Below are 27,656 nucleotides of genomic sequence, written 5' to 3' on the forward strand. Positions count from 1 at the left end.
CCTTCTTGACTCACCCAAGCCACACCATCTCCAAACAGCTGAAGTCATGCCTATACTCCTGCCACTAATTTTGTTCAATCTTTCACTTTCTTTTTCAAGTGTGTTTGGGAGGGGGAAATTCCTCCTCTACTCTACATGTGTTCTTATGGCTGAACTTATAATAAAACTGACATAAGACCAGATTAACAGGAGAAAACCCAATTTAATGTGTACATACTGGAGATCATAGAGAAATGATGGTCAGAGAGGGAACAAAGCAGGCCATCTCTCTCTCTCTCTCTTGCTCTCTCTCTCTCTCTCTCTAAATATATATACTTACACAAAGAACAATAAATTTGTGAGGAATGGCAAGACAAAGAAACTTAGGTTTAGGGTATATAATAAGGGAGGAATTTAAACAGAGTTAAGGCTTGAAGTAATAAATTAATGAATTAACAGGGTTTGTTTGTACAGGCTTCTCAGCCCTAAATTCTCTATCTTTGGTGATAAGCTTGCAAGGAGAGTACCTTTCACATGGGAGATTTATTTCCTGCTTTCAGGGGGAACAGAGACAGGAGGGTCACATGTACTTTTTGCTTCTCAAGTAAACTTTAATTCAAAATAATCAATATGCCATTGTGGGATATTTTGGGGTGGTCTTCCCGGGCCCCAACAGTTCCCTCCTCTAAAATTTCCCTGGAAGTTTTACATATTAAAAGCTGAGCTGGTAGATTGCTTCATTATTTCCTTGAATTAATTTCTTAGTCTTGAAAATAGGTCGGCTCAGTTAAACAGTTGTGTCTCATTTCAGGAAGCAATGATGCCAATGGGTTCCCAAAGTTAGGGCTACAGTGTAAGCAGTCAGGCATTTATCAGAGGTTTTTCTGTGGAAACAAAGAAAAACAAAGATTAATGTTTGGAGCAAATTATAAACCAGTTTCTGAGCCTAGGGGGCAGCCAGTCAAGAAGATTTCTAGATGTCAGGGTCAAAGCATCTTTTGCAGTTTGAAATGTCTCTGATGATGTCATTGGGTGTTCAGGTATACTTTCTGAGTGGTTCATATAGTGACAGGCACAAAGATTGTTTAGACGTGAGCTATTGTGGCAATCTCAAGTTTATATCAAGTTGTTCAGCTTCAGTTTGCAGAGCTTCAGGGAAAAAGGCAGCTTTAGTTCTTAAGGATTCCAAGTCAAAAGTGGGAGAAATGTTGGAAATGTTAGTTTGGAGAGTTGTAGCCAAATATTTGAAGAAACGAAAAGAATTTAGGATCCAGTGCAGTTTTTAGGTAAGTAACAAAACTTCAAGGAAAATTAATAGCACTAGAATCTAACATCCACAAGTATGTATTATAGTTTTTACTGAAACATAATTTTTCTCTCTAAAATCACCCTTATTTTTATCAAAGATAGTCAAATTAAGACTAATTTGTTTGCAAAATAAGTCTAGTTTCAATAAACTTGGCTTAAGTTACTTACATAAGTACAGCAAGAATAGCGATTGTTTATATAGGCTCTTTTACATTTGTTTCCTAGAACTTTTCACAAGGAATTTACAGATTGAACTTTTAATAGCTTCTCGAGGCTAAGAAGCCACACCAAATACTCCACCTGCAGTACCTATAGATTTGAATGAATTCCTCTCTTCTTGAGACTCAGCATATCTTGAGGTTCTTGTATCTACCAGGAAGTGACCTTCTGTACTCACCTGCTTAGGCCCCTTGGAATCCTGTAAGTGAGCTATGAGGCTGTTTTTTCCAAGGGGTTTTATTGGCTTTGTAGAGTCAACCTTAATTCCTTAAAATTATTGGTCATATCTGAGTTTGTGCATGTCTCTCTCAAACATGACATTTCAGTCAAAGTCTTGGTAACATAAGCAATGTTTCCAATTGTGTCCGGTTATAAGGAGAACAGATTCTCATTGAACTTATGCAAATAAATATATTGTTATGAAAATAAGAATACTCACTGAGACTTTCTGAATTCTAGGGGGCTCAGGTAGAGAGAAAAAGTAAATGTTTCAATTCTGCTTACAAAGGTATAATTCACCAAATTGCTATGAGTTATAAATAGCTCAAGAGAAAAGAAAAAAAGCGGGCTGGCCCCATGGTCAAGTGGTTAATTTGCGTGCTCCACTTTGACGGCCCATGTACTGGGGGGTTTTGGGGAGAAGAAGAAAAAAAAGAAGATTGGCAACATATGTTAGCTCAGGTGCCAATCTTTAAAAAATAAAAGAAAAAACGGTTTTCTTAAATGTGGAAAAACAAAGACAATAAAACAATAATATTCCAGACAAAAAGTCATAAAAATTATAATCATCCTCATCAGTTCATTTAATGCCATGTAATTAATTCTTGTTCTGCTTGAATCCAGTTTTCCCATGAGTTCTCTCAACTTTGCCTGATCATCAAGAATGATAGAAACAGTGATAATTCCCAGACGTTTGCCAGGGTTCTGTTAAGCTTTGTAGGATTTGCCCAGTGAAGCGGGTACCTTGATCACTGAAGACTCTGGAAGGTATACGCCAAGTAGAAAACACATTTTATAACAGTTTTCTTTGCCACCGTGAGGCCATCAGCTTTGTGGCAAGGGAAGGCTTCAATCCATCTGGAAAACATATATACAATAACTGGAACAAATTGATAACCTATACTAAGTGGCAATAAATGAAATCCAGCTGCAGGTGCTCAAAGGACCAAGAGGGAGGAGTTCTGAGTCCTCTGGGGACAGAGATAGTTTTTTCTGTGGTGGGCGAAGGAATGTAAAAACTGAGGAATCAGGTTTACCAGGGAGCCAGGAAGAGCCAAGCAGCCATCTTGGGTTTCCCATAGCCCTTACTGTTTGTTCAATTTACAGCCATTGTTTATCCATCTTAATCTGATTCAGGAGTGGCTGTTGCCATGTTACAAGGACATTAGGAAGAGGAAATTCTGGCAATGAAGGGTCTTTTTTTTTTTTTAGAAGTGGAATGGACTTCATCTATATAGTCTTTATAGATACTGTTGTTGGTGCCTTTGCATGAAAGTCAGCTCAGGTGCTTTCCTGATATTCAAATTCAGTCCTCTTAGTGTGAGCCTCAATTTTAATGACAGATGGCATTTTATACCAGGATACATTAGACTTCCAGGAATTTCACATAATTTCTAGAACTCTTATAACATGCTTATATAGCTACAACACAAAGAAGGCTTAATGTTATTTTTTATTTGACAATGCTTCCCATGTAATTTAATGTATCAAATAAGCCTAATTAGTTTAATATCCCTCTATTTATAGGGAGTGAAAATAAATTTTTTGTGATATTTTAGGGATCCTCTGAAAAATCCCAAAGTTGGCTAGAGGTCGAAAAACACTTCATTTAGAAATTGATTTTGGGAAGTTGGTCAAAAATATCAAAGAGGTTTTAAAACATTTGGCTAAATAGAATCACAGATAATTATGAAACTTAATATTTAATTATCTGGTAAACCAAAGTGGCAAAAAGAATTCAAAGACAAATACAGAAGTTTACATAGCTGCAAAACTTTAGCTCTTTTAATAGGAAAGATTTAGCTTTCAACATAAAGCACAGGAAAGTGTTCTGATAAAACACAAAAAGGTAAAGAAAAACCTTTCATAATCTCTTATCAGGATCAGACCAATATTCCAAGAATACTTTGTTCTTTTAAGAGATGAAAAGAAAATTAAGTTCCAATTTTATGTAAATATACTATAGATATTAAAGCTTATTTTTAAAATTCTTAAACTTAATTTTAGTTAACTTGACCATATAAGGTAAGATATTTCTCTCTCTCTCTCCTTTTTCCTTTTAACAGAGAAAGAAAACCAAATTTTAATTTTGTACCAACTTACTTTTGATATTAAAACTCATTTACTTAATTAAATTCATTCCAGTCTTAGTCCTGACCATACATAAAATCACTTTCCAAAGATTCCTTTTTCATAAACTTTCCATAACTTTCTATGCCCATTTTAGTTTGTCCCTTGTTCTGTTTTTTGTTTAAAAATAACCAGCTTTATTTTGAGACAAAATTATTTTTTTCTCAACAAAAATGTATCTCTGATCTTCCTATCTTTTTTTAAATCAAAAGCATAGATCTTATTTTCCTTGCATATAGAGATTTTTCCCTTATTATTTTTAGTAGCTCTAATTTTGTATATTAATTAGAATTATTAACTTTGGAAACCTTAGTTTCTAGTAAAAACTGACAAGTAAGCAATTTGAACTGCATGTTATATCCATATTGTTTATATTAGCATACTTATGAATACATTTTGTAATTTCTAGAAACAGGTTTCTTCATAGTACACTCTTTCAGTAAAGTACAAAACATGTTTATTAACAGACTCAAATTTATCTTTTAGTTTTTCTGTTATAAGAAGCCAAAAGTAGACAAACCTCTGTTCAGTAATTAATGTTTTACTATTTTATCTTATCTGGAAATGATCTAGAGAGTCAATGAATTTTCCATCATTTAATTTTATTTAGTAAAACTCTAAAGTTTCAAGTTACCAAAAGATTTGGGAAAGCTATTTTTAAGCACAGATACCATAAAATATAATTATTGCACTTAAAAAAATCTTGTTTCATTTAACATCTATATAATTTATTTGTTCTTAACAATCATACTTAGATTATTCATGAAAATTTCCTGAGACATTAATGAGTTAGCCATCATCTTGTTATTCTCGCTGTCAAATTTTGTAACAAAGATAACATGGGCTTATTTTATTAATAATCCAGGTAGAATAAAAGTTGTATGTTTGCATTATATCCAGTACTGATAAACCTGAAGACATGCCTATTTTAATTAAACCAACAAACTTAAACAAGCTTTTATTTACCAAAGATTACTTTACGTCGTTAATTTGAAAAATGTTCGGGTTAGTTTCTGTTATATTTAAAAGTAATTTATATAAAAACTTACTTTAAGTTAATTAAATAGAGCTCTTTAGAAATGAATTTTGATCATACCATTCAGAAGTGGAAAAATACCATATCTACAATGGACATACATATATATGGACAAACACAGAGATCTTATAACTTTTATTTTAAAAATTTCAGCCATGAGTCAGGTATGATACAAAACTCGCTAGTGTATAAATAATTGTGTCTCTAGCAGATGGAACAAGTTAAGGTTACCTACTTTTGTTGTTGTTAATATTTATGGAGAAGACTTTTAAGATTTGTTTATATTTTCCCTAGACAAGCAATCCTAAAGAATTACATCTTGGTTGAGAGCCTTTTTAACAACTTGCATTTTAAAACAAAATATTTTTTCCTTTTTATTTTTTAACTTTATGCTTTACAGATTGAGTTAGCCAGGTCTAGTCTCAGCCGTTGTGGACCGTTATCTCCTGGAGTTTGTACGTTCTAAAGACATGGTGATACATACAACTTCAAGGGACAGGGAGAAAAAAGGCAAGTTTTTCCCTAGGAGTTTGGGGTAATTGCTGTTTAAATTTTTCCTTCAGTCTTAGCATTTGGGGATGGTCTAGATAAGAGTTCCCAGAGAGGTTATAAGCCTTTCGAGAGAAATAGGGGAGGTTTGGGGTTTGGTAAAAGGGAATAGGTGGAATCTGAACTGCCTCTAGAGCTGCATTTCCAGTTTTGCAAAGATTTATAAAATAAGGATAGTTGTTCTCAATTCCTGAGAAATTGGGTTGTAACTTAAATGACATCATAGGGTAATTTACCTGTCCAATTACATTATCCCTAATTTGCTTCTTTCTTTTGGTCACATAGTTTTAAGTTAGGGAAGAAGGCCTATAAAAAAATTCCTATTAGGCTCTGAATATCAACTTTCAATTTGGCCAATTTTTGACCATAGAGCTACTAAAAAAATCCTTCTAAATATCTTGTCAGTTTTCAGCCAGGACAAACAGTAAATATATACGGCGGTATTAAACAACTCCATGGACCCAAAAGGCATCCTCAATGGTTATTACCTTCCCAAGATCCAGAGTCAGTTCCAAGGTAGCCAAAAGAAAGAACCAACAGCTTGCCTGTCCCAGGCAGGCAGAAAGTTAAGCCAAGCCCTTAGGACATCAAGCAAGACAACCAAGAAGATAGTAGCTATCCCTGGGAAAGAAAGGGAAAGAAAGAAAGTCAGTAATCAGTGGGTCCAGATTTGGAAAGGAAGGGACAATGTGAAAATTTTTTCTTCTTGACTGGGCATTACAGAATGGCCACAGAGTGGAGGTAAAAGGGCTATTGTCTAGGGGACATGAATTCCCTGGGAGGAGATCCTTGGATATATCTACAAAGTATATTGTATAGGAAAGCCTGAAGCTGGCAGGGCATGAATATAGAGCCCAGCAAAGCAAGCCTTACTGCTTGTCCTGGTGCTTCTGTTAAATTCATTTTCTGGCCTTCAGCATTTACATGAGTAACCTATATACTCTTAGAGATTAGGCTGGAGTGCTCTGCGAAAATCTTGTAGGAAGAGGGAAGCTGAAACAGGCAGACGAGGCCAGAGTTTAAGGATGGGGTTTTATAGTGGATTTTTATTTTAAGTCTAAATTTTTTGTTTTCTCATCTTGTTAGGGAGTTCCTAAGTCTAGCTGTTATATATATATTTTTCCTTTTTCTTAAGTGCTGGACAATTGTGCTTCCAATGTCCTGATTTTTTTTTTTCAATATCTGCAAATGTCTGAAGGGAAATAGGAAGGGGTCTAAGCAGACTTCAAGTTTTGTTATAATTTCTGTCTTTCCATCTTATTGAGGGAATCTCAATGGCTAGCCATTAGACCAATAGGAGAACTCTTTAAAAATTTGTTTCCAATTTAGAAATTTTTCCATTTAAAGGATTCATTGCCTGGCCATTGACAAGCAGGATCTTAATAGCAACTCCAACAATAAGGCTTTTTATGGCTTAACCGTGGATGCAAGAGGCATCCCCAAAGGAGAGTGCAAAGGATGAAAAGGATACAGGCTTCCCAAGATCGAAACAGTTCACCCCCAGAGTTAGCCTTACTAACTGTGAGGGGCCCTGGTTTTAAACAGCTCTTCCAAAACACAGGGAATCATGTGTTTCCCCCACTTTTGAACAGAATATGGTGACTTACCAAGCCCAAAGTTCAGCCAAGTTTTTAAAGATTTCCTAAGCTCAGATCCACAGCCTACTCGGCTGCCCTCCAGATGCATGTGTATCCTCTGGCTGGCCAAGATAAACGACCATCTCCAGGAGGAATGGGATCAACAGAAATCAAGAGTAATCATCCAAATCTTTTTTTTTTTCTTGAGATTGGCCTTGCTATTAACAGCTAACATCTGTTGCCAATCTTCCTCTTTTTTTCTTTTCTTCTTCTCCCCAAAGCCCCCCAGTATGTAGTTGTATACTCTAGTTGTAGATCTCTCTAGTTCTGCTATGTGGGATGCTGCCTCAGCATGGCTCAATGAGCCATGCTAGGTCTGCACCCAGGATCTGAACCAGTGAAACTCTGGGCCACCAAAACAGAGCACGTGAACTTAACCACTTGGCCACGGGGCCAGCCCCACTCATCTAAATCTTTACTAGAGCCACTTTTGCTGAAGAAACTAGTTTAACAAACATTTTCTCAAGCTAATCTAAATTTAGAGAGAGAGGGAAAAAAAGAAACTCTCACCACTTTCATTCCCATCGACCTCTCCAGACAGAGATCTGGGAGGCTGACATGGTAAGAAAGCTTACCTTTTTTTTTTTTTTTTTTTTGGCCAGCTTCTATGTCAGATTTCCTGGGATCTCTTTATTTGTAGCAGTCCAAGGGAGAAGGCAGTTTTCCAACCAGTGAGGTCTCCTGGCTGGCTCGCCAAAATTGTCAGGAAGGAATAATTCCCCCTCTACCCTTATTGTATTGTTATGACCGGACTAATAATAAAATTGACATAAGACCAGATTAATAGGAGAAAACCTAATTTAATACATACGTATTGGAGATCATAGGGAAATGATGCTCAGGAAGGGGAAAAAAGCAGGCAGTGTATATATATATATATATATATATATATATATATATCTCTTTTACACAAAGAGACAATAAATTTATGAGGAATGAAAGGACAAAGAAACTTAGGCTTGGAGTCTGTAATAAGAGAGGAATTTAAATAGAGTTTAGGCTTGAAGTAGTGAAAGTAACCAGGTTGGTTTACGCAGGCTTCTTGCCCCTGAATTCCTGGCTCTGGTGATAAGGATGCAAGGAGAGCACCTTTCGTGTGTGAGATTTATTTCCTGCTTCAGGGGGAACAGAGACAAGAGGGTCACGTGCCCTTTTTGTTTCTCGAGTAACTTTAATTCAAAATAATCAATCTGCCGTTGTGGGATAGTTTGGGGCGGCCTGTCCTGGGCCCCAACAAGAGAAAATTTCCAAACTCAGTGGCAGTGGTTCTCAGCATTGGATGCACATTGGGAATACCTGAGTGTATTTTTTAAATACACCAATACCCAGGACCCACCCAGAGATTCTGTTTGAACTCAAGTGGGGCAAAGAGTGGGCATCAGCATTTTTTTAAGCTCCCCAGATGATTGCAGTGTGGAGCCAGAGTTAAGGACAACTACCTGTGGTCTCGTAAATAGGCTCCCCGTCATTCATTTCTGAAAGGGCCAATTCCTACCTCCTGTTTATAGAAAATGCTTTTCACCTGAAGTGTTGGTTGTGCGAGTTGGTGCTGACTTTACTTCCAGCATATAATAAAACTAGGTCTTCATTTCTAAAAAGAATGAGCCGATGTCACTTCAACCGTACTCCTCCCCCAGATTCACAGCCCATCAGAGAATGAAAACAACTGTATCTGTGCTTTGTTATCCACTCGAGCCTCTCCCAGGCTCTGAAGTTGGGTTATTAGCCAATATTTGCAGAAACATCTGAGACCTGGTGATTCATATCTGATACTGAAAATATAATAGGTGAAATAAATAATCCTTTCAGACTTGAACATCCTCTCCAAACAAGAATAACTGGTACTGATTGAGAGTTTATTAAATGCCTGCACTGCTGCTAGATGTTGTCTCATCTAATCCATTCTAGGGCTTTTCAAGTTTTTATTTGCATATGAATCCCCCTGGGACTTTCATAAATGTAGATTTTGATTCAATAGCTCTGGGGTAGAAGGCCCACCCCAGAGTCTGCATTTCTAACCAGCTCTGAGGTGATGCTGATGCTCCTGGTCCTCCACCCACATCTTAAGTAGCAAACCTCTACTCAATGAACCTTCGATGTCTCAGTAGCTCCATTTCACAGATGAGGAAGTTAGGGGTAAGGACTCATAAGAGGCAAGATGCAAACCAAGGTCTGTCTGACATAAAACCTTGTCCGCTTGCTAATCTGCCTCTTTTTAGTCTTTTTTCCTTGTTGGATTTCCATCTTTTTAAAGAGATCGCATGTAAATCACGTAATGATTTCTTTCCTTGTAGATGAAGATGGAGATAATTGCACTGTTAGAAGAAAGACTCTCACTTTCCCCCATCTGATCTTTCTTGTAGCTCCTGATCTCAATCTCAATCTTAGCCCTGCTCAAGAACCAGTAACTCTGAGTTGGGGTGGGGTGGGGGTGGGGGGGCGGGGTGAGCATGTGGCCACACATCATTCTTCTCGTTATTTAGTAAATATACTCGTTTTGTTGGAACCATTTCTACCAAATTAAAACTCAAGTACAAAGAGATTAATGTGGTCTGTGACCGCTAACTAAATTAGAGCTGAGATAGCCAATAGGATCTCTGTGAGAAGTAGGAACGTCCTATTCCAATTTTTAGGCCCAAGAATGCTGAGCTGTATGACTGTGAACATCACACCTACCTGTGTTCCTACCATCTTTCCTGCAGCAATGAAAGTGCATTTGAGACTGTCTGCCTCATAGCAGGTGAAGGAGTCTTCTGTTGGGGAGGAAGACATTTCCTCAACCCACTCTAGGTCCTTCTGGCTGGGCTATGAATTAAATTGACATGAGACAGAGTAACAGGAGAAAATTAAACACAGCTTTATAACATGTATACGTGGGAGAGACCCAGAAAAACTGAGTAACTCACCAAAATGGTGGAGGTTCTCATCTTAAATACCATCTTCAGCTACAGACAAAGGAGGATGTTGCGCGCAGAGGGAGTCAGTTATGGGAGATTACCAGAAAAGTACAGTAAATAAGAGTAAGGTTATTATGCAGATTTAAGTCCCTGCCTTCCACATTGATAAGAGTTTTTAGAGATAAGCTCATCCCCCCTTCTTCCTGGTACAGAGAGGGAGACACCTTTACAGATGGACTTTTCCCTTACAAATGTAAATGTCTCTTCAAAGGGTAATTTCTACTTTCAGAGTTTCTCTCATGTCTGCAGTTTTTAAAGTTAACCAGCCCAAAATAATCCTCATGCCAAACAGACATATCTTGGGGTGGCCGATTCCAATCTCCCACACTTCTATCACACCATCATGTCAACACTCTTTCAGGAGCAAAAGCCAAAATCCATGCAAACCAGTAGCAAAATCATCCTCAAAAGTAGAGGCCAGAGTCAGAATATAGTTCTTTTTACGAGATGAAAGATCCTATAGAGTAGTTTGTAGAAATTATTTACCCCCTTAGTCAGGGGTGAGAACTGCATACAAAGTGACATTCAAATTAAGCATCTTTATTCCGGTCACATATTTCTTTTCCAAAATGGCCCTTCCTATTAGAATGGAGAATTTGCTTTATGATAATTGGGAGTGGTACCATCATTGTAAAACAATGTTTTCTTCATAAAATGCAAGAAAAGTCTTCAAAAACATCCACTCTTTTGAAGTTCTCAACCTGTCATTTAGTGTTTCCTGCAAGTGGGCATGTAGATCCAGAAACCAGGCAAATCCTTCACACTTGCCCAGTGGCTGCCGAGACCAGATTGGACAGGCAAGTCCTGCTGATTAAATGGCTTGGGGGCGGGGGGGGGGTGAGGGTGAAGAAATCTCCTTAGCACCTTCATCCTCAAAAAACAGAAACCTAACAGAACTTGTATAAATCTCAGCCACTAGCCTTAGGACGCATACATGAATGCATGGGTGCACCTAAAAGAAAACAAATTGGGAAAATAAAACTCCTGAGCCCTGCCAATGCAAATCCAATTCATGATGGCTGTGTGCTTGCACTAAAGGGTTAGACTATACGTGTGTATGTAGACTTTAAACCTTCATGGTTATATGTATGTGGGTTCCATATTTGTGTGTACACGTATTTGTGTTTATTTGATACATACATATGCCCATATATATTTAAAATCGCTTTTAGAAACACCAACTCAGGGCTTCTGTAATGTCCACTTGCAGGCTTATCCGTGTAGTCTGGGCAAATCAGTGGAGTGTGAGCATAGAGTGAGAATTGACATTGTCTGGGGCTTTCCTTTCTTTCCTTTGCTGCCTGGGACGTTTTGAGAGAATGACTAAGCAGTGCTGGAGATTATGAGTTTGCTTAAGTGTGAATGGCTGATTGCTGAGTGTGGCGCGGGCCCTCCCCGAAGGTGATTGACTGGGGCTATAGGTCTTCACACTTGCTGCCTGGATTTGACTCGGAAAGTCTGCCAAGTCTTTTACTCGGAAATTTATCTTAATTAGATCTGAAAGACCTGCCACAGCAGAATAGTCACACCGATTAAAATGAAAAACAGGAGAAATTACTGATCAAATTAATCATAATGTCGGGTTACAGCTGTAGGTCTGATGTAATTTGCCACTCCAGTGAGTTACATCGGCCGGGCCGGGAAAAGAGAGCTGGCTTTACGCTGATCCGTAACACCCACCCGCTCCGGGCGGCCCGGCAGGAGGCTGATTCCATTCATTTTCCTGGCTTGCTCTGACCTCCTTGCTGCAACTAGAAACAAATCAGGCACCAAACAAACTGGGGGGGGTGGGTAGGGGGCGGATGGTAAACGAGAAATACTCTCTTCTCCAAGCGATCTTACTACTTCAAAATGGTGAGCTGCTGCAACTTGACCAGGCAGGCTTGCGGCTTGTGCTTCCTGGGCTTTTTGCTCTTGTTTTTTCCACTTAACCTCCTTTTAGTTTTACTCCTAGTGACCTGACATTGATTAGATACAGAACAGGAATCAAAAGGTCAGAGGACAAAACCTTTGGCTCTAAGCAATGAGAAAAAACCTTTAGAAAAATCTCCTTGCCAACATGGTTCTACAGCTAGAGCGTGGATTGAAATAATCTAAAGTGTCACAACAGAGGAGGAAGAAACCTAAGCTGTAAGAGCTGACTGTCCCCACGAGGGCACGGTCCTCATATTCTAACTTGTAAATAAACATCACTTTATACCACGCCATGTGTTTCAGCGGGTGAGGTGGGTGGAATATACTGTTCTTTTTAAGAAAATACTTGAGTCCAGATTCTTTTCAATGTTTAGCCCTCACACTGAGCTGTGATTTATTCAGTGTTTACAAAAGACATCTCCCCATTAGCGATACAAAGAAGGGGCCCTAAAGTGCACACCAATCTAGACATTCCATTGGGAATTCCCCGAAGTTAGAATTTAGAGCAGTGTAGGACTTCTCTCCAAGCAGTTGTGCTTTGTCAAGGAACTAGATAAGCCTGACTTGGGGGGAGTCATCTTAAAACAGAGGTGGATGGGACGGACGAGGGGAGGGAGGCCTCCTACCCAGTCAGTGGTTATCAGATGACTCTGGAGCAACAAGACTTTTCTTTTTGACCATATGACGCAAGGCCCAAATCCCGTTTATTCACCCCTGGACCAGATGTTTGTACCCTTTTAACCCCAGTCTGAAAAACCTCCCATCATCTCTCCATCCCACTGGGAATGAATCTGGTCCATTTTGAAAAGAGACAGTCATAGAAGACAAGGTGGCCTTGGCACTTAAGAGGCTATGCCTTCTGGACCTTTCTGTAATTCCTTACGAAGTTTTAGGTGGGACCACATGCCCAGATTGGGGAAGGATGTAATAACCACATTGTCAGTGGTTATTATATATTGGTTAGTGGTTTATAATTGGAATTTTTTAAAGAAAATAATAAAAGCCTTTGTTTAAATTAGGTACATATAGACATACATGTATAGTTACATATAAAGAGAGAGAGAGATTTGTCCATACATATATATTTTTGTATGTATGTATGTATGTGTTGGCTTGAGTTGTAAAATGTATTTCTTACTATGGGACAAGGTCAGAATAATTTGAAAAACCCTACTCTGAAAGAACCAGCTATTCAGGAAGGCAGAGGTGGGACTTAGAGAGACAACAGCTCAGGAAGCAGGTTTATCCATGTTCCAACATAACTGAATGTGATAATGAGCTCTAAATGCTAAACACCCTCCCCAACAGTCAAAAAAGGCCAAAAAAATAATGCCGCCATCGCTCACGACCTCCCCCCAACATTGCAGAGAACTTCAAGATTCAACATCATACCACTACCCATGTGTTTAAAAACTCACAGAAAATTAATAGTTTAACCTATTAAATTGAAGAAGTAAATAATATATAAAAGCTGACCACGTAGTCCCACCAAAATGAGTAGACAATCCTAAAGAGAGTGAAAGGGGAGAGAGAAAATGGTAGGAACGACGCACAGGGCCCATGCGGATTAATTGACTAATTTAGGTTCCTGGAAGATTTAACGAGGGGAAAAGCCTCTCAGGTCAGAAGCTAGGTCCATGGGCCCTGGTCAGGGAAATCATGGGATGTAGAGCTCCATGCCTGAGGTACCTGGAACTTTCCTCAGTTCTCCCACCTGGTCGGTCCCCAGGACAGAGCCAGCACCATCCTCCCCCACCTTCGTACTTCTGTTTGCTCCCTGCTATAATCAACTTTGCAAACCACTGCCAAGCTAACCGTCATAAAAGCACCCATTGTTCACATCACTCATGCTCAAAGCCTTTCTTTCGGCCTTTAAACCTGGGCACTCTGGCCCTACTCTCCACGCGGTCTGCCACCTCCCTTCGCTCACTCAGCCTCTCCCCAGGCATGATGTGTCCTGCACAGTCCACCTCCCTGGCTGTGTGGCTGCCACGCCCATTGCCAGGAGCACCCGCTGTCCTCCTCACCACGGGTCCCTCGTGGCCCCCTTCACTTCTACTCCTTCCATGAGGCACCCATGGTGGTCCAGCTCTCAATAGGTGCTCCGTCCTCTGAACTCACACCCTGGGCACTTAGCATGTGCAATTTGAGTCTTGTTTTTTTTTCTTTTTCATCTTTCTTATGGACACATTGGTTATCTTACTTGAATTCTAACCCCACTATGTCTCAATAGACACTATGTCTCACAACTCTGTACATCCCAGGACCGTCAATAACTGTTGTCAGTGATGTTTCTCATGCAATGGTTACTCATTTCACAAATAGGTAAGTGCCTGTATCAGACTATCTTAAATTTATTTGCAAAATCACTCAAGGAACATAACAATTACTAATGAAAGAAATGCTACCTATTTATTTTCATATTTAGAACAGTGCCTGGCACACAGTAAGGACTATAAAAACCTTAGCTTGTGTTATGATTATGATTCCTTTGAAAGTGTTTTAACCCCATTGTTCTTTGCACTGTCTTCTCAATGGGCTTTGGGAAAAGCAGACTTGCTTTAGATTCCTTTAAATCAGCTTCTTTCGTTTGGGAGGAAATTTACACTAAAGCAAGGACCACCATTTTCTACTGAATCTTCTGTTTACTTTTCCCCGCCATCGACAGCACATGGTGGGTCTTGATATTCACACTATAATAGATAGAGGAGCAGGTATTCTAAAAATTTTATAGATCTAATTGGTCTGTAAGTTAAATCATATTTTCCCAAACTTAAAACTGTTATAAAGCAGATAAAAGACCCGAGGAAAATGAAAGTGGACCTCTCCCCGTAGGTGTACCTCAGGTCACCACCAGTGGAGACTAGAGACTCTCACATGACACGTTCTGGCTATCCCAAACTCCACTGGTACAATGGACAAACACATCCAGATTCTCCCAGTAGCAAAATGATGATCCAGTTTAAAAAATAGAAGCACTGTTGAGCGTTTAACCCATGCCGGGAGCTGTGCTAGGTGTTTTGTACATTTTCCTACCGATGCCTGAGGTCACTTCTAAGAGGAAGGAAACTAAGGCTCAGAAAAGCTGGCAATGCACTGAAAGCCCACAGTTGGTAAGAGCTGGAGCTGGGATCTGGGCCCAGGCTGTCTCGCTCCACCCTGGGGGACCTCACACGTGCTTTGAACCAGGGCAGTCTCTGTGCTTGTCTGTTGTCCAATGTAATTAGTAACAGCACCTGTTTCACTCTCAGAACCGACCTGGCTTAGATGATAAATTATTTGGGCACCTTATCCCGAGTCCGTGCTCACTATGTCAGCTCCAACATTCATCCACATGCCTCCCCCTGATTTCACTCCACTGTGCACCACAAGAGTCCAGATGTCTGGATGTCTTCTTAATTTAATGAAAAGATGGAAATAGTAATTCTTATAAATACGTTGTGTTCTCTCGAGTGCACTACTTAACTAATTTTTCAAATGTGATCCTACTTGAGACAAAAGAATCCTTGAATATAGGGCCATACAAGACACCTTCTTCTTCCAAATGACTTGGAAAAACCTCATGCGGATGGTTCTCAGATCTTGACTGCGGTGACCAACACCATGGTAGCAGAATTATAATTTAGAACAGAGAGGGCCCCTCGCAAAAAGAGATGATGTTCAATAAGGATAAACACGTATATTATAAGGCGAGGAAAAGAAATCACACACATACATGTTAAAAAAGAACTAATGCTTTTCTTATATCTCAGGATGAACGAGAGCCAAAATGCAATGTTATTAAAAGGTTTGCAGGTGACACAGAGAGGAAAGGTTACAAGGTTTCATAAACAAGGGTAGAGGCTCAGAGGACTGACTGTTTGGACTCTCTCCTTCTGGGTGGCCCCTGAGGGTGCTCAGAGCATCATGACTCCCAGATTGGCCACACATCAAAACCACATGGGGAGGTTTCTTCAACAAATAAATTGTGAGAAAAAGAGAGAGACAGAGAAAGAGAAGAAGGGCTGGAGGAATTGGACCTGTACATCAAAAGACACAGCAACTCATTTCATTATGTGGACCTTATTTAGATTACAATTCAAGCAAACTGTAAAAAGGAAGAAGGATGGCATTTATGAGACAATTAGGAAATGTAACCCCTGACTGGACATCTGATGATGTTAAGGGATTGCTTTTAATATTTTTAGATGTGATGGTGGTACATAGTTATTTTTTAAGAGTGTCTTTTGAAGATACATACGGAAATACTTACAAATGAAATTATAGGATATCTTGGATTTTTTTCTAAAATGACATGCGTGGGAGGAAAAAAAACTAATATGGGTAGGGGTGGTTGGGTGGGGTACAGATGAAAGAAGATGGGCCATGAGTTGGTAATTACTGAAGCTGAATGATGTGCCCAGGAGAGTTAATCATACCGTTGTCTCTTCTTTTATATGTGTTTAAAATTTTCCATAAGAAAAAAAGTTTTAATCACCTAGAATTCTTTAATAATATAGATTTCCCCTCGCCCAACCCGAGAACTACAAAATCAGAATCTCTGGGGTGGAGCCAGTGATTTTGATGATCAATGATGTTTAAGAACACCTATCCTATAGAATTGTAAGCAATTTATTAGGTCAAGATAGGTTACTTAAGACTCAGGAGCTATACTCAAAAAATGGTGAATGGGTTGAGACACAGTGTCTTAAGAAACTCAGAGTTTTCAACTGAAAGATTAAATAACTGAAAATGGATGTTAATATCTGAAGAATTGTAAAGAAGGGAAAAGATACTAGAAAACCAAGAATGGAAAAGGTCTTTCCAATTCTCAAAAAGAAAAAACTGGGAGGACTTCCTATTAAATTGGGTAGATTGACTATGTGGATTTCTCTCAATGCCCTCCTGAAATGCCACTAAAATGAGATTAATGGAATTTTTTTTAAATGGTATAAATCCAAAAGGGCAAAGAGAAGTGGTGAAAAGACAACAGTGGACAAGTAATGTCAACAAAATTGTGGAAAAGCAGGTGGAAGAGTTAACCAAGCTGAGAAAGCTAAATACCAAAGGCCTGAGAGAGAGAGACAGTGAGAAGTATGGAAACTCTGGAGCCCCCAAAAGCCTTAGCGGCTGGAGACACTGTGGAAGATGGGGATGTGGGGCGTAAGTTGCTGGAAACCAGGGGATTTGTTAATCACTGCATAATGAACCATTAAACACTCAGCATTTTCCCCAATCCAAGCAGACAGCCAACTTATCTCTCCAGCAGTTTTGTGCATGAGAAATGAAGAGGGACTCTAGACCTGGACACACAAGGTGTGGCTCTATGCTGGGGAGAGCTCCTTACTAATGACCAGGGCATCGTGGGAAACTCTACATCCAGAATGATTAGACCTGGCCTCGTTGGGCCACTCAGACTATACACAGGTATCCCACCACCTCCCTACCTGACCACCCCAGGTAATTGTTGGGTTCCTCTCTGGAGAAACTGCCCAGCTAATCAGAAAGTAAAGACTCAGTTATCGATATTTGGGGTCTCCAACAACATAGCCAGGTCCCTGCCTTATCCTTATGTATAAAAAGACAATAAAGAATGACTAGATATTTGAGAAATGCCTTTGTCTGAAATCAGAAACCAGAATAAACTGGGGGGTGGGGGTGGGAGGGGAGTGTAAAAGGAATTTATAGGAAATGTAGACAATATAGGAAGGAGAAAAACTTTATAATACTTAAAACTTAATATCTTGGAGTATATCCATAGAGAAGACTATGCATCCAAAAAACACATTAAAAGGTGCTCTACACAAGGAACATTTAGGAAATAATTCAGAGAACATTTGGATAACAGTTAAAATAATACCAGAAATAAATGTTCGGTAGAAGGTTTAGAAGATGAAGTAAAGAAAATCCCTCAGAATGTAGAACAGAAGGACAGAGAAGGGGAAAAAAAGAGAGCAAAGGAGTAAAACAGAGAGAGAAAAGCAGATCAATCCAGGAGGTCCAACTTATAACTAATAGAACAGGAAAAAAAAAAAGAGATGAAATTATTGAAGAAATAATTCAAGGAAAATTTCCAGACTTGAAGGATATTAACTCATTGAAAGCCTCACTGAATGCATGACCTAATCGATTTTAAAGAGACCGACCTCAAACACATCATTGTGAACATTTTCTAGAGGAGGGGGAGGGAACAGGTAAAATACAAGGAACCCGGAATCAGAATAGCATTGGGTTTCCATGGCAAAACTAGAAGCTGGAAGACAATGAAGCAATGCCCTCAAAATTCTGAGGGAAAATGGTTTTCAACTTGTATTTTATATACTACCGAGCTCTCTCTCAAATGTGAGGGTAAACTAAAGATTTAGATGCAGTGTCTCTAGAAAATTTATTTCAAATTGATCAGTGGTGCATCCTTCATCAACTCTACTGAGGGAAGTATTCCACGGAAACACGATAGTAAACCCAAAAAGAGGAAGATGGGAGGTTTATCAGAAGAAACGGGCAAAAAAGGAATCTTAGGCTGACAGTTACACAGTGGACTTAGAAAGCAACCAGTCCTTCTTGGGGTGGGGATATGGAGGGTTCAGGAGGGGTGTCCCTAGAGAAGAGGCGAGGGAGGGAAACGAAAGGGAGCAGGAGAGAAACTACACGAATGCTTGGTATGGTTGACCTGATGGACACAGTGTTTAGATAGGTTTTACCATTCCTGTACTGAGTTTGGAGAGAATCAAAAAAAAAAAAAAAAATACTAAGCAAATAAACAGAAAAGCCATAATTAACTTTGGTAAGAACAAAAACTTCTGTAAGAAAGGAAGGATAGTCATGGTTACTAATAGGCTCAGCAAGAAACAGAAGTGATACAGTCACAAAAAGAAATTCTGATTGAATCAGAAACTCTGTTGGGAGAATGAAGTAAGATAGGAGGAAGGAAAATAGAGTGTGCTGGGGCCGGTCCCGTGCCCGAGTGGTTAAGTTCACACGCTCTGCTGTGGCGGCCCAGGGTTTCGCTGGTTCGGATCCTGGGCGTGGACACGGCACCCCCCTCATCAGGCCACGTTGAGGCAGCGTCCCACATGCCACAACTAGAAGGACCTGCAACTAAGATATACAACTATGTACTAGGGGGGATTTTGGGAGATAAAACAGAAAAAAAAAAAAGAAAAAGAAAAAACAAAAGAAAAGAAAGTGTGGTTCAATTTTCATCTTTCATATTGGAAGTCAATAGGTAATGCCCAAAATAGGCAAATTGAGAAAAACAATTTAAGCATATTATTTAGAAATAAGAGAAACATCTAAAAGAATTTGGAGAATTTGGAGAGGAGTCTTAGCTGTAAAGGAGCTTGAGTTACATGAGTTGATACTATTTCTCTGTTTGTGCTCCAAGGCCTTTGTGCTGACTGTTCCCTCTGCCTGGACGCTTTTCCCTCAGATGTCTAGCTTGCTTCCTCACTTCATTCAAGTCTTGGCTTAAATTTTGCCTCATCAAAGAGTCCTTCCCTTACCATCTCATATAAAATTGTACATATGGCATCTCTGTTCCTTCATCTTTCTTCCTTTCCTCCATCTTTCTTCAGAGGACCTATCACAACCTGTCATAGTGTATATTCATTTGCTTATTTTTTTTCCAACTAGAATGTAAATTTCATCATCACGGGGACTTTGTTTTGATTATTGCTGTATCCTAGCAACAATAAAATGCCCACAGTGCTAGAACCAGGACCAGTGGTTACAAAACAGAGCTTCCCAAGAGATGTGTGCAAAGATGGGGTGTGCCATCTGTTGAGCCAGCAAGATGCCCCTCAGGAAAAATCAGGAACCACTTTAGTGGTTCTCTGATAGTGTAGAGGTGTTGGGCCAGATGAGTTTGGTGGTCCTGTCCCACTCTGAGATTCTGTGGTCAACTCTGAGGATAGAACAAAAAGGAGATTGTACTTCTGTATGAAAATGGGGTATGAGGGAAAGATGCTTTTATCACCAGCTGAATTAAACTTTGGAATAGATGGTGGAAGAAAGTTAAGATATCTTCTTGGCAGCTCTTTAAACACAGGGTAAAGTCTTACTGCGTGGGCTTGGTTTAATGTGTCTGTGAGTCATATTTGCCTCTATATCCTTCAAGCCTGATACAGAACCTTGAACGTGGTACGTATTTAATGTAGCTAATTGAATGATGTGAAGTTCTTAGTTGAGTTCACTCCTTGAGATGACTCCCATAAGGGAATAGATGATGTTTTTCCTGGGTTTGGTATGAGAGGAGAGAGAAGGAAACTATTGTGGAATAAGTATCAACAGTGTGTCAGACAGTATCTAAAGGATCTCCCCCATCTATACTGTTTGGTTTTGGACCATGAGTTACCCCTTCCAAATCTCATTGCTGTTTGGTCCTCACTGGCCCCAAGTATTGGGCATGGTGATGCAGAGAGAGATACCAGCTAAGTCAACAAGATACTCCTATGTTTTTAAACATTCTGTGGATTTATTATAGGAAAACCTTTGATTATAAAAGTTTACAATTTGTGGGTTTTCCTACTAGAACTATAAACAGACTTTGTATTAAAATATTTTTTATGTAAAACATCCACTCTTGGCCCTAATTTGCGGAAAGAGGAAAACAGGTTTATGCAGATTTTAATTGCTTAAATTATCACATTTCTAGGCCAAAGAGACAGGGAGAAATAGGAAAAAAAACTAGAGGACTGAAGTTTTGTTTTATCTTTCGGATGCCCCGTGCTTTCTGTAACAGCTGATCGGGGTACTGTCAAATGCACTGATGAGACGTTCCCCAAAGTTAATTTTTCTCATAATACAATAACCAAATTTGCTTTAACACTTGAAAAGGCCCATCCATACTAAAAAGAATCAGTTGCTTAATCCTAAAATTAAAGGTTATTGCATGCAAGAGAAAATAATTACATGCTCAAAGTATGGAAAAAAGAAAACTTTTTTTAATATGTAGGTATTTGTATAATTAAAGACTAATCAAGCAGAAAAGGCTGCTGACTAAACCAGAAAATGAGATTGTTGGCAAGCAATATTGTAATGTAAATGCCATTTTTGTTTAACTACTAAGAAGCTGGAAAATGATATCCTGAACAGATTAAAAGCAAACAGCATTGATAATAAATATTTATCAGATTTCAAAGGCAACACAGGCGATTTTTATATTTTATGTGCAAGATTTGTCTGCAGTGAAGTAGTCAGGTACATACGTTTCAAGGGGGTAGCTAACAGCCTTATTTAGAATTGCATTTTCAGATAATATCTTCCTACTGTTAAAGTACACGTGAAATATTAACCAAGGGAAAATCTCCCTTTTGAGATATACTGCCCTCAATGCAGTTATCTACTAATTAGGATTTTGTTAATTAGCATTGGTTACTTCATATTAGGCAAAGACTGTCTTAACAAATATACTGAATGTATTCTTATGGAGCAGTGAGATACAAGCCACATACAGTTGTTGAAAGAAAATAGAGCATTAAATGTAAAGAGTTTCTGTCAACTTCAGGTATATAGTTTAAGATGAGAAGAGTAGAAACTTTGAAGTCACACATAAACTTTCTCTGACTTTCTACAACTGTGAAGTATTACATGGCGCACTCATTTGTCCTGAGGCTTCAATACCATAGATAAAGCCACTCAGTGAATCTTCCTTTTGCTCCCCTTCTCTCCTTTCCTCTGCGGACTGAATTCACTGGGCCCCCTCACATCTCTGTTCTCAGGGAGACTGTTGCCTTTGGAGACCCGGCAAAGGCATCCATTTCTGTGTTCTAAGTGTGCACAGAGAGCTGGACCAGCTTGGACCCCCTCAGCATTCCTGAGATGCACAGTAGTCTGAAGGGCTGGAGAGTCTGGGTTTTCCTCTTGGCCTGAGGGAACTCAGAAATTCAACAGGAGAGAAAGAACATCCCACAAAGAAGCAAAAGATTTTAATCTAATGAAGCCCTCACTGGAAAACTTACTTTCTATATGTATGTGGCACGTTCCCTGTGTTCTCTGTGCTCAGCCGCAATTTGTCTTATAAATCAAGATTTGCTGCGTAAATTGTAGATGGGAGCTCTGAAAAGCAGACTTCTTGACCTACCGATAAAAATATGAATTAATTAAGCAAAGGGAGCTTTTAAAACTCAAGTGCTGCGCACAGCAAGTATGCTGCTTTTTTTCTACCGCAAAGCGTAATTATAGATAAGTTTTCAGGAGAAGAGGCAAGACTGTCATTTTTTTACCTTCCAAAACCACAGAAGATTCACTTTTCGGTTTCCAAATTAGAATCTGTCGGTTTGACTGCCTCTGTTTCTTTTGGGTGTACTGAGTACGGTATGTGATCCAGAAAGTTGAAGGCTTGCAGACCCACTAAAATGCATTTGGGGATTTTCAGAAACCGATTACCGAGTGACAATATGATAGCCTTCAGGCATGCTGCTGGAAATTTTTATTTAACTTATTTTCTCCCTAATGTGGTAGTAACATGTACCTATTTTCTGAAGATTGCAGAACACATCATCAAATGACAGTTCAAAAAACATTTTAAAGTTTATTCCTTCCCTTTTTATGTAACTCACAGTGAGAGCCAGGAAACAGCCCTAAAAAAAAACATGTTTCTCTCACCGCTTCGCCCTACTTGCTCAGTTTGAAGAGGTCACAGTGAAATCGCAAGCTCTTGAGTCTGAAAAAAGAACACCCATAAATGTTTGAGTTCTGGTTTTAGAGAGGACCTGAGGTTATTTGCAGAAGCGAGTGGGTCAGACTATGGGGAAGACCCACAGAAAGTGTCTCTGTCACATAGAGAAAGCATGTCCTTCACAAGCTGCCAGTGGACAACGCGCCTGGCCATGCAGGACGGGGCCCGACCCCTTTTTGGCGCCATCACTTGGCAGCGGGTCTGAGTGTGGGTGTTAGGTCACAGGCTATGTTTCTACAGGAGTCCTTGCCATCCTTTGTCTGGGAACATGGAGCTGCTATTTCAGCAAATCCAATCAAAATTATAATTTAGTCTTAAATTGCTTGAAAAACACCTTCCACTAAAATACAAAGTTTCCAATAAAATTGGAATAAATTTCCAATAAAATCCAAAGTTCCCATAAAATCTCAAAAGTTTCCAGTCCTGACCAAAATTCAGAGACCATGCGTTAGGCAATGCCTTTTTATTTCCTATTGAAAGCTGTCAACTTCCAGGGAAAAAAAGGGAGTGAGGAAGGCAAGAAACGCAAATGTTTATTCCAATGTATATAAGGGTCAAGTGGCCCAAGGGAGAACTTGCCAGGGTCCCCTTGTTAGGCCCTGCTTTCTGAGTGTGTCTGCTTAGAAGAGCAAAACCAGGAGCATTCATGGAGTCCTGAGACTCACAGAAGATTCTATGGCAAATTGACCCAGATCTTATCATTTTGGGACCTTTTTTTCAGGTTCCATGTTAGATTTCTGATGCATTTTGATCCTTTGAGTCACACATTCATTCATTCAACAACGACATATTGAGAATCTGCAGATGACAAGCTCTATTCTTGGAGCTAAGGCAGGAAGCAGGGGTGCATACACATAAAAAAAAATCAAGTAAACCCTCAAACATATAGTGTATTGAGCATTGATAATTGTATGGAGGGATAATAAATGGAATCAAAGGGAAAGAAAGTGCTAGAGAAGAGGGTTACTGGTTGACATAGGCTGATCAGAGAAGACATGTCTATTGGAATAGAGATCTGTTGAGAGAGAACCTGACAACATACAGAGAAAAGCACCTTCCATGGGAGGGCACAAGGGCAAAGCCCTGGGTGGGAGGATGCTGGGCAGGTCCAGGGAGGAACAGAAAGGGTGGCAGGGCTGGAGTGGAGTGGATGAGGGACAGGGCGGCAGCAGATGGGTTATTGAGGAGGCAGGGGCCAGACCATCTTGGATCTTGTAGGCTACTGTCAGGACTTTAGCTCACTCAGAATACAACAGGAAACCCCACAGATGCTCTGAAGAGAATACCACTATCAGGGGTCGAGAGCAGAAACAGAAAGTCCAGTTAAGAGGCTACTACAATAATTCAGACAAGGTGGTGATGGCTCATACCAGGTTGGATGTGGTGGAGACGGTGAGAAGTCATCAGACTCTGCATATATTTTAAAGGAAGAGCTGACAGGATTTGCTGATGGGTTGGCTTTGGGCTATAAGAAAAAGAGTGGAGTCAAAGTTGTGTCCAATGATTGTGACCCCAGGCAACGGGAGATATAAAGTTCCCCATTTGTTAAGATGGGGAAGACTGTGCAAAGAGCCATTTTGGGGACATGTTTTGTTTTAGGATGTCAGTTTTGGACAGGTTGTATTCAGAAACCACTAAGTGTGAGGAAATGTTGAGGGAGCAACTGGGTAACCAAGTTCTAGAGGAAAGTCCATGCTGGAGATGAAAATGTGGGAGTTCATCAGTGTACTGCTGGTATTGAAAGCCATAAACCTGGATAAAATCACCCAGAGAGTGAGCATAGATAGAAAAGAGGTTCAATCACTGGGCCCCGGAGCACCCCAACATTAAGAATCCCTTAGAAGAAGAGAAATTGGCCAAGAAGACTAAGAAGAGGGGCCAGTGAGGTAGGAAAAGGGGTTGCCCAGAGGTCAAGGTAAATCAAGTGCTTCAAGGAAGGAGTGATTCACTGTGTCAACTGGTTTTGGTAGATCAAGGAAAAGGAAAGCTTAGAATTAACATGGGAGCCAGCACCTGAAGGTAAGTGATGCCCTTGACACTACTTCAGTGGAGTGGTGGTGATGAATTGGAGGGATTAAAGTGGATTCAAAAAAGAACAAAAAGAGAGGAATCGGAGACATCAAGAATACACAACTCTTTCTAGGCGTTTTGCTTTGAAAGGAAGCAGATAAAGGGGTCTTTGCTGGAAGGATTTGGAGTCAAGAGAGGTTTGTTGTTTTTAAGATGGGAACTGCAACTTCATATTTAAATGCATATGGTAGTGATCCAATATGGGGAGAAATGTGGTGAAACAAATCGAGGGTGTTCTTGTATTCAAGAGGTGAGAGGCACAGGATCTTTTGCACTAGTGGAGGGTTTTCTTTAGAAAGGAGCTCAATGTGCTCATCCATAGGAATAAAACACCCCTAGATAAACAGAAACCGATGCTGTGGGTGGGTATGTGCAGCAATGCAAAGGTGTAGAGCTTCTTTTCTTATCAACTCTGTTTTCTCAGTGAAACAAGGATCAAGATCAACAGCTAAGAATGAGACTGGGAAAGGAGGTGCTGGAGGTCTGAAGAGAAATGAGGAGATGTAAAAATGGTCCTTCTAGGGAGTGGGAGAGTGATCTGACTGGGGAAATGTCATCAGGTTGCTAGGTGGTACCAAGGGTCTGTCTACTTGAGGTTAATGGTTTTGTGTTTAAAGTGAGGCTGGTCAGCACAATTGTGAGGTTTTCTCCAGCCAAGTTCAGCTGTGGCGGTTTAGGCACAGAGTAGGTAGAGGGTCAGACCGTGAAATCTAAGCTGGATAAGGAAGAAAGGTGGGGAGGTGACGGACAGTAGAAAGGTGGTAGGATTCATGGATTATAGGTTCTAGTGGAATTAAAGAATTGTTGGAGTTTGAAGTGCCAGAGGGAATGAGCTGGAAATACAGGAGGGAGAGACTAGAGAGTAAGATGCTTGTAAGTGAGACAATGGAAGGCGTGTGGCTATTGACGATACTAGAGCATGACCTTCCACAGGATGCTGAGATAGGGTGGAGAACACGCTTATTAGAGGAGAGCAGGCCAGACAACTCAGAGGCCAGGGTATCAGAAGGACATAAAAATCACACACACACATTCACACACACCCACACACCCACACCCACACTTAACACAGCAGTTTTAATTCCACAGAGAGTGACAGAGAACCAGGAGCAAAAGCTTCAAGGAATGAGGTGAGGTGACTTAAGGATCCACAGGTTATTGCAACAGAGGGTCGCAAGTGGTATAGTCCAGGGGCATGAGCTTCAATGGTGGGATTTTTAAGGAGATGGCAGGGAGAATGGCCTGAGAGCACCAATGACAAGCAAGAAGGACACCCCACCTCTAGGCCCTGAGACACTAGGAATGGGTAGATAAGAGCCACCACATATGAAGTCTTCAGGGAAGCAGTGGCCTCAGGAGAGAGCCACATTTCTGTTGGGGAAAAAAAGGTGCAGAGAATATTCCAAGAAGAGGTTGAGGAGACAGATTCGGCTGTTGAAGGACCATGGATTCAAGAGACCACAGTGGAAGGGTCTCAGGAATAGAGGAGGTGCGGGAGATGAGGTATACAGAGCCATATATGGAAGAATGGCCAGATGGTGAGGGCTGGCCTGGGATCCTTGGGCTTCCTGAGGTGACCGAGACAAATAGGGATACAGGATATGATGGCTTACTCCTGATGGCCTATGGGACAGACTATGGTGGGAGCTTTGGGATCCCAGAAGAGAGAAGAGTGTGGATTTTTCCGGAAGTACAAAGTTTTGGGGCTCATCTTCATTCCCAAAGATGGAGGTGAAGACTAGGAGATGGGCAATATTTTGAGAATCACAAGGAGGATTTTAGGCCTGTTCATTCGTGGCAAACAATTATTTGATATGTAATTTATCCAAAAAAAGTTGATGAATTAGATGGGGCTGGCCCCGTGGCCAAGAGGTTAAGTTCGCACGCTCTGCTGCAGGCGTCCCAGTGTTTCGTTGGTTCGAATCCTGGGCGCGGACATGACACTGCTCATCAAACCACGCTGAGGTAGCATCCCACATGCCACAACTAGAAGGACCCACAACAAAGAATATACAACTATGTACCGGGGGGCTTTGGGGAGAAAAAGGAAAAAATAAAATCTTTAAAAAAAAAAAAAAAAACTTGATGAATTAGAATATTCAGATACATTTAAATTTGAATATTTAATTTTAAGTTTAAACATTCAAATATATAATGAACCTGGGAAACCATTTCTCTAATAGACACCTATGCCATGAAAATAAATGTAATTTTAAAATCTGAGAAGATGTGTTCTTCAAAAAATACAGAATGGAAGAATATCTGGATAGCACAGGAAAATGTTGGCTATCCATCACCCTCAAAGAAATAAGTTCCCTGTGATAGCTGAGTTTTCCCAGAAGAGCTAAGGGTTAAATCTTTTAGTGTTGAGCTATAAAACTTGTAAAATGTAAATCATTTAAAAGCATTTTACTCCCATCCCCTGCCTTCTTAAACAGAGCACCATAGTAATAAAGATCTTCTATTTGTATCATGCCTTGTGGTTTACAAAGTACTTTCACAAACATTATCTCACGTTATCCTCAACATCTCCGTAAAGTAAACATTTCACAGAATGGACAAATTGGTGAGATGGACAGTCACAGGGGTGTGAATTGCCCGGTGTAGATGAAAGGGGACGTACTTACAACTTCCTGATGACTCTGGGTCATTATTGTCAATATAGACCATAAGGATGTTCCCGGAAGGCAAGACTAACGTGCAATATGAGGGAACCTGATGAAGAATCAAACTGTGTGGGCAGACAGCGAGTGCTGTCAGAGACCCAAAGAGGAGCCCACTGAGAGCTGGAATGTCTGAAAGACTTCCTGGAGGCGGTGGAATTTGAGCAAGGCTCTAAAGTTCTAGTAGAATTTAGAAGGCCAGGCAGAGGCAGAGGAAGATGTAGTAAGAGTGGGGTGCTCCTGGATCACTCAGAGTTATTCACTTGGATGCTCTCTATTTTGCTGTAAATGGGTACCACTGCCTTGGTCAATGGTGCC

The 27,656-nt window shown here is 40.1% G+C and overlaps 1 protein-coding gene and 1 long non-coding RNA gene across 10 annotated transcripts in view; one reads left to right on the top strand and one right to left on the bottom strand.

The window, feature by feature from the left end:
- The window catches only part of POU6F2 (POU class 6 homeobox 2), a 459,268-nt gene that overhangs the window by 346,430 nt on the left and 85,182 nt on the right, over window positions 1–27,656 (top strand). The window lies entirely within an intron of this gene.
- Window positions 567–27,472, bottom strand: LOC111773129 (uncharacterized). The gene is made up of 4 exons (XR_002807345.2): window positions 27,303–27,472; window positions 21,887–22,004; window positions 2,470–2,583; window positions 567–863 (listed from the first exon to the last, which is right to left on the bottom strand). It is a non-coding gene; the product is annotated as an uncharacterized lncRNA (long non-coding RNA).

The sequence above is a fragment of the Equus caballus genome, chromosome 4 (genome assembly GCF_041296265.1).
Source record: "Equus caballus isolate H_3958 breed thoroughbred chromosome 4, TB-T2T, whole genome shotgun sequence".
Classification (NCBI taxonomy): domain Eukaryota; kingdom Metazoa; phylum Chordata; class Mammalia; order Perissodactyla; family Equidae; genus Equus; species Equus caballus.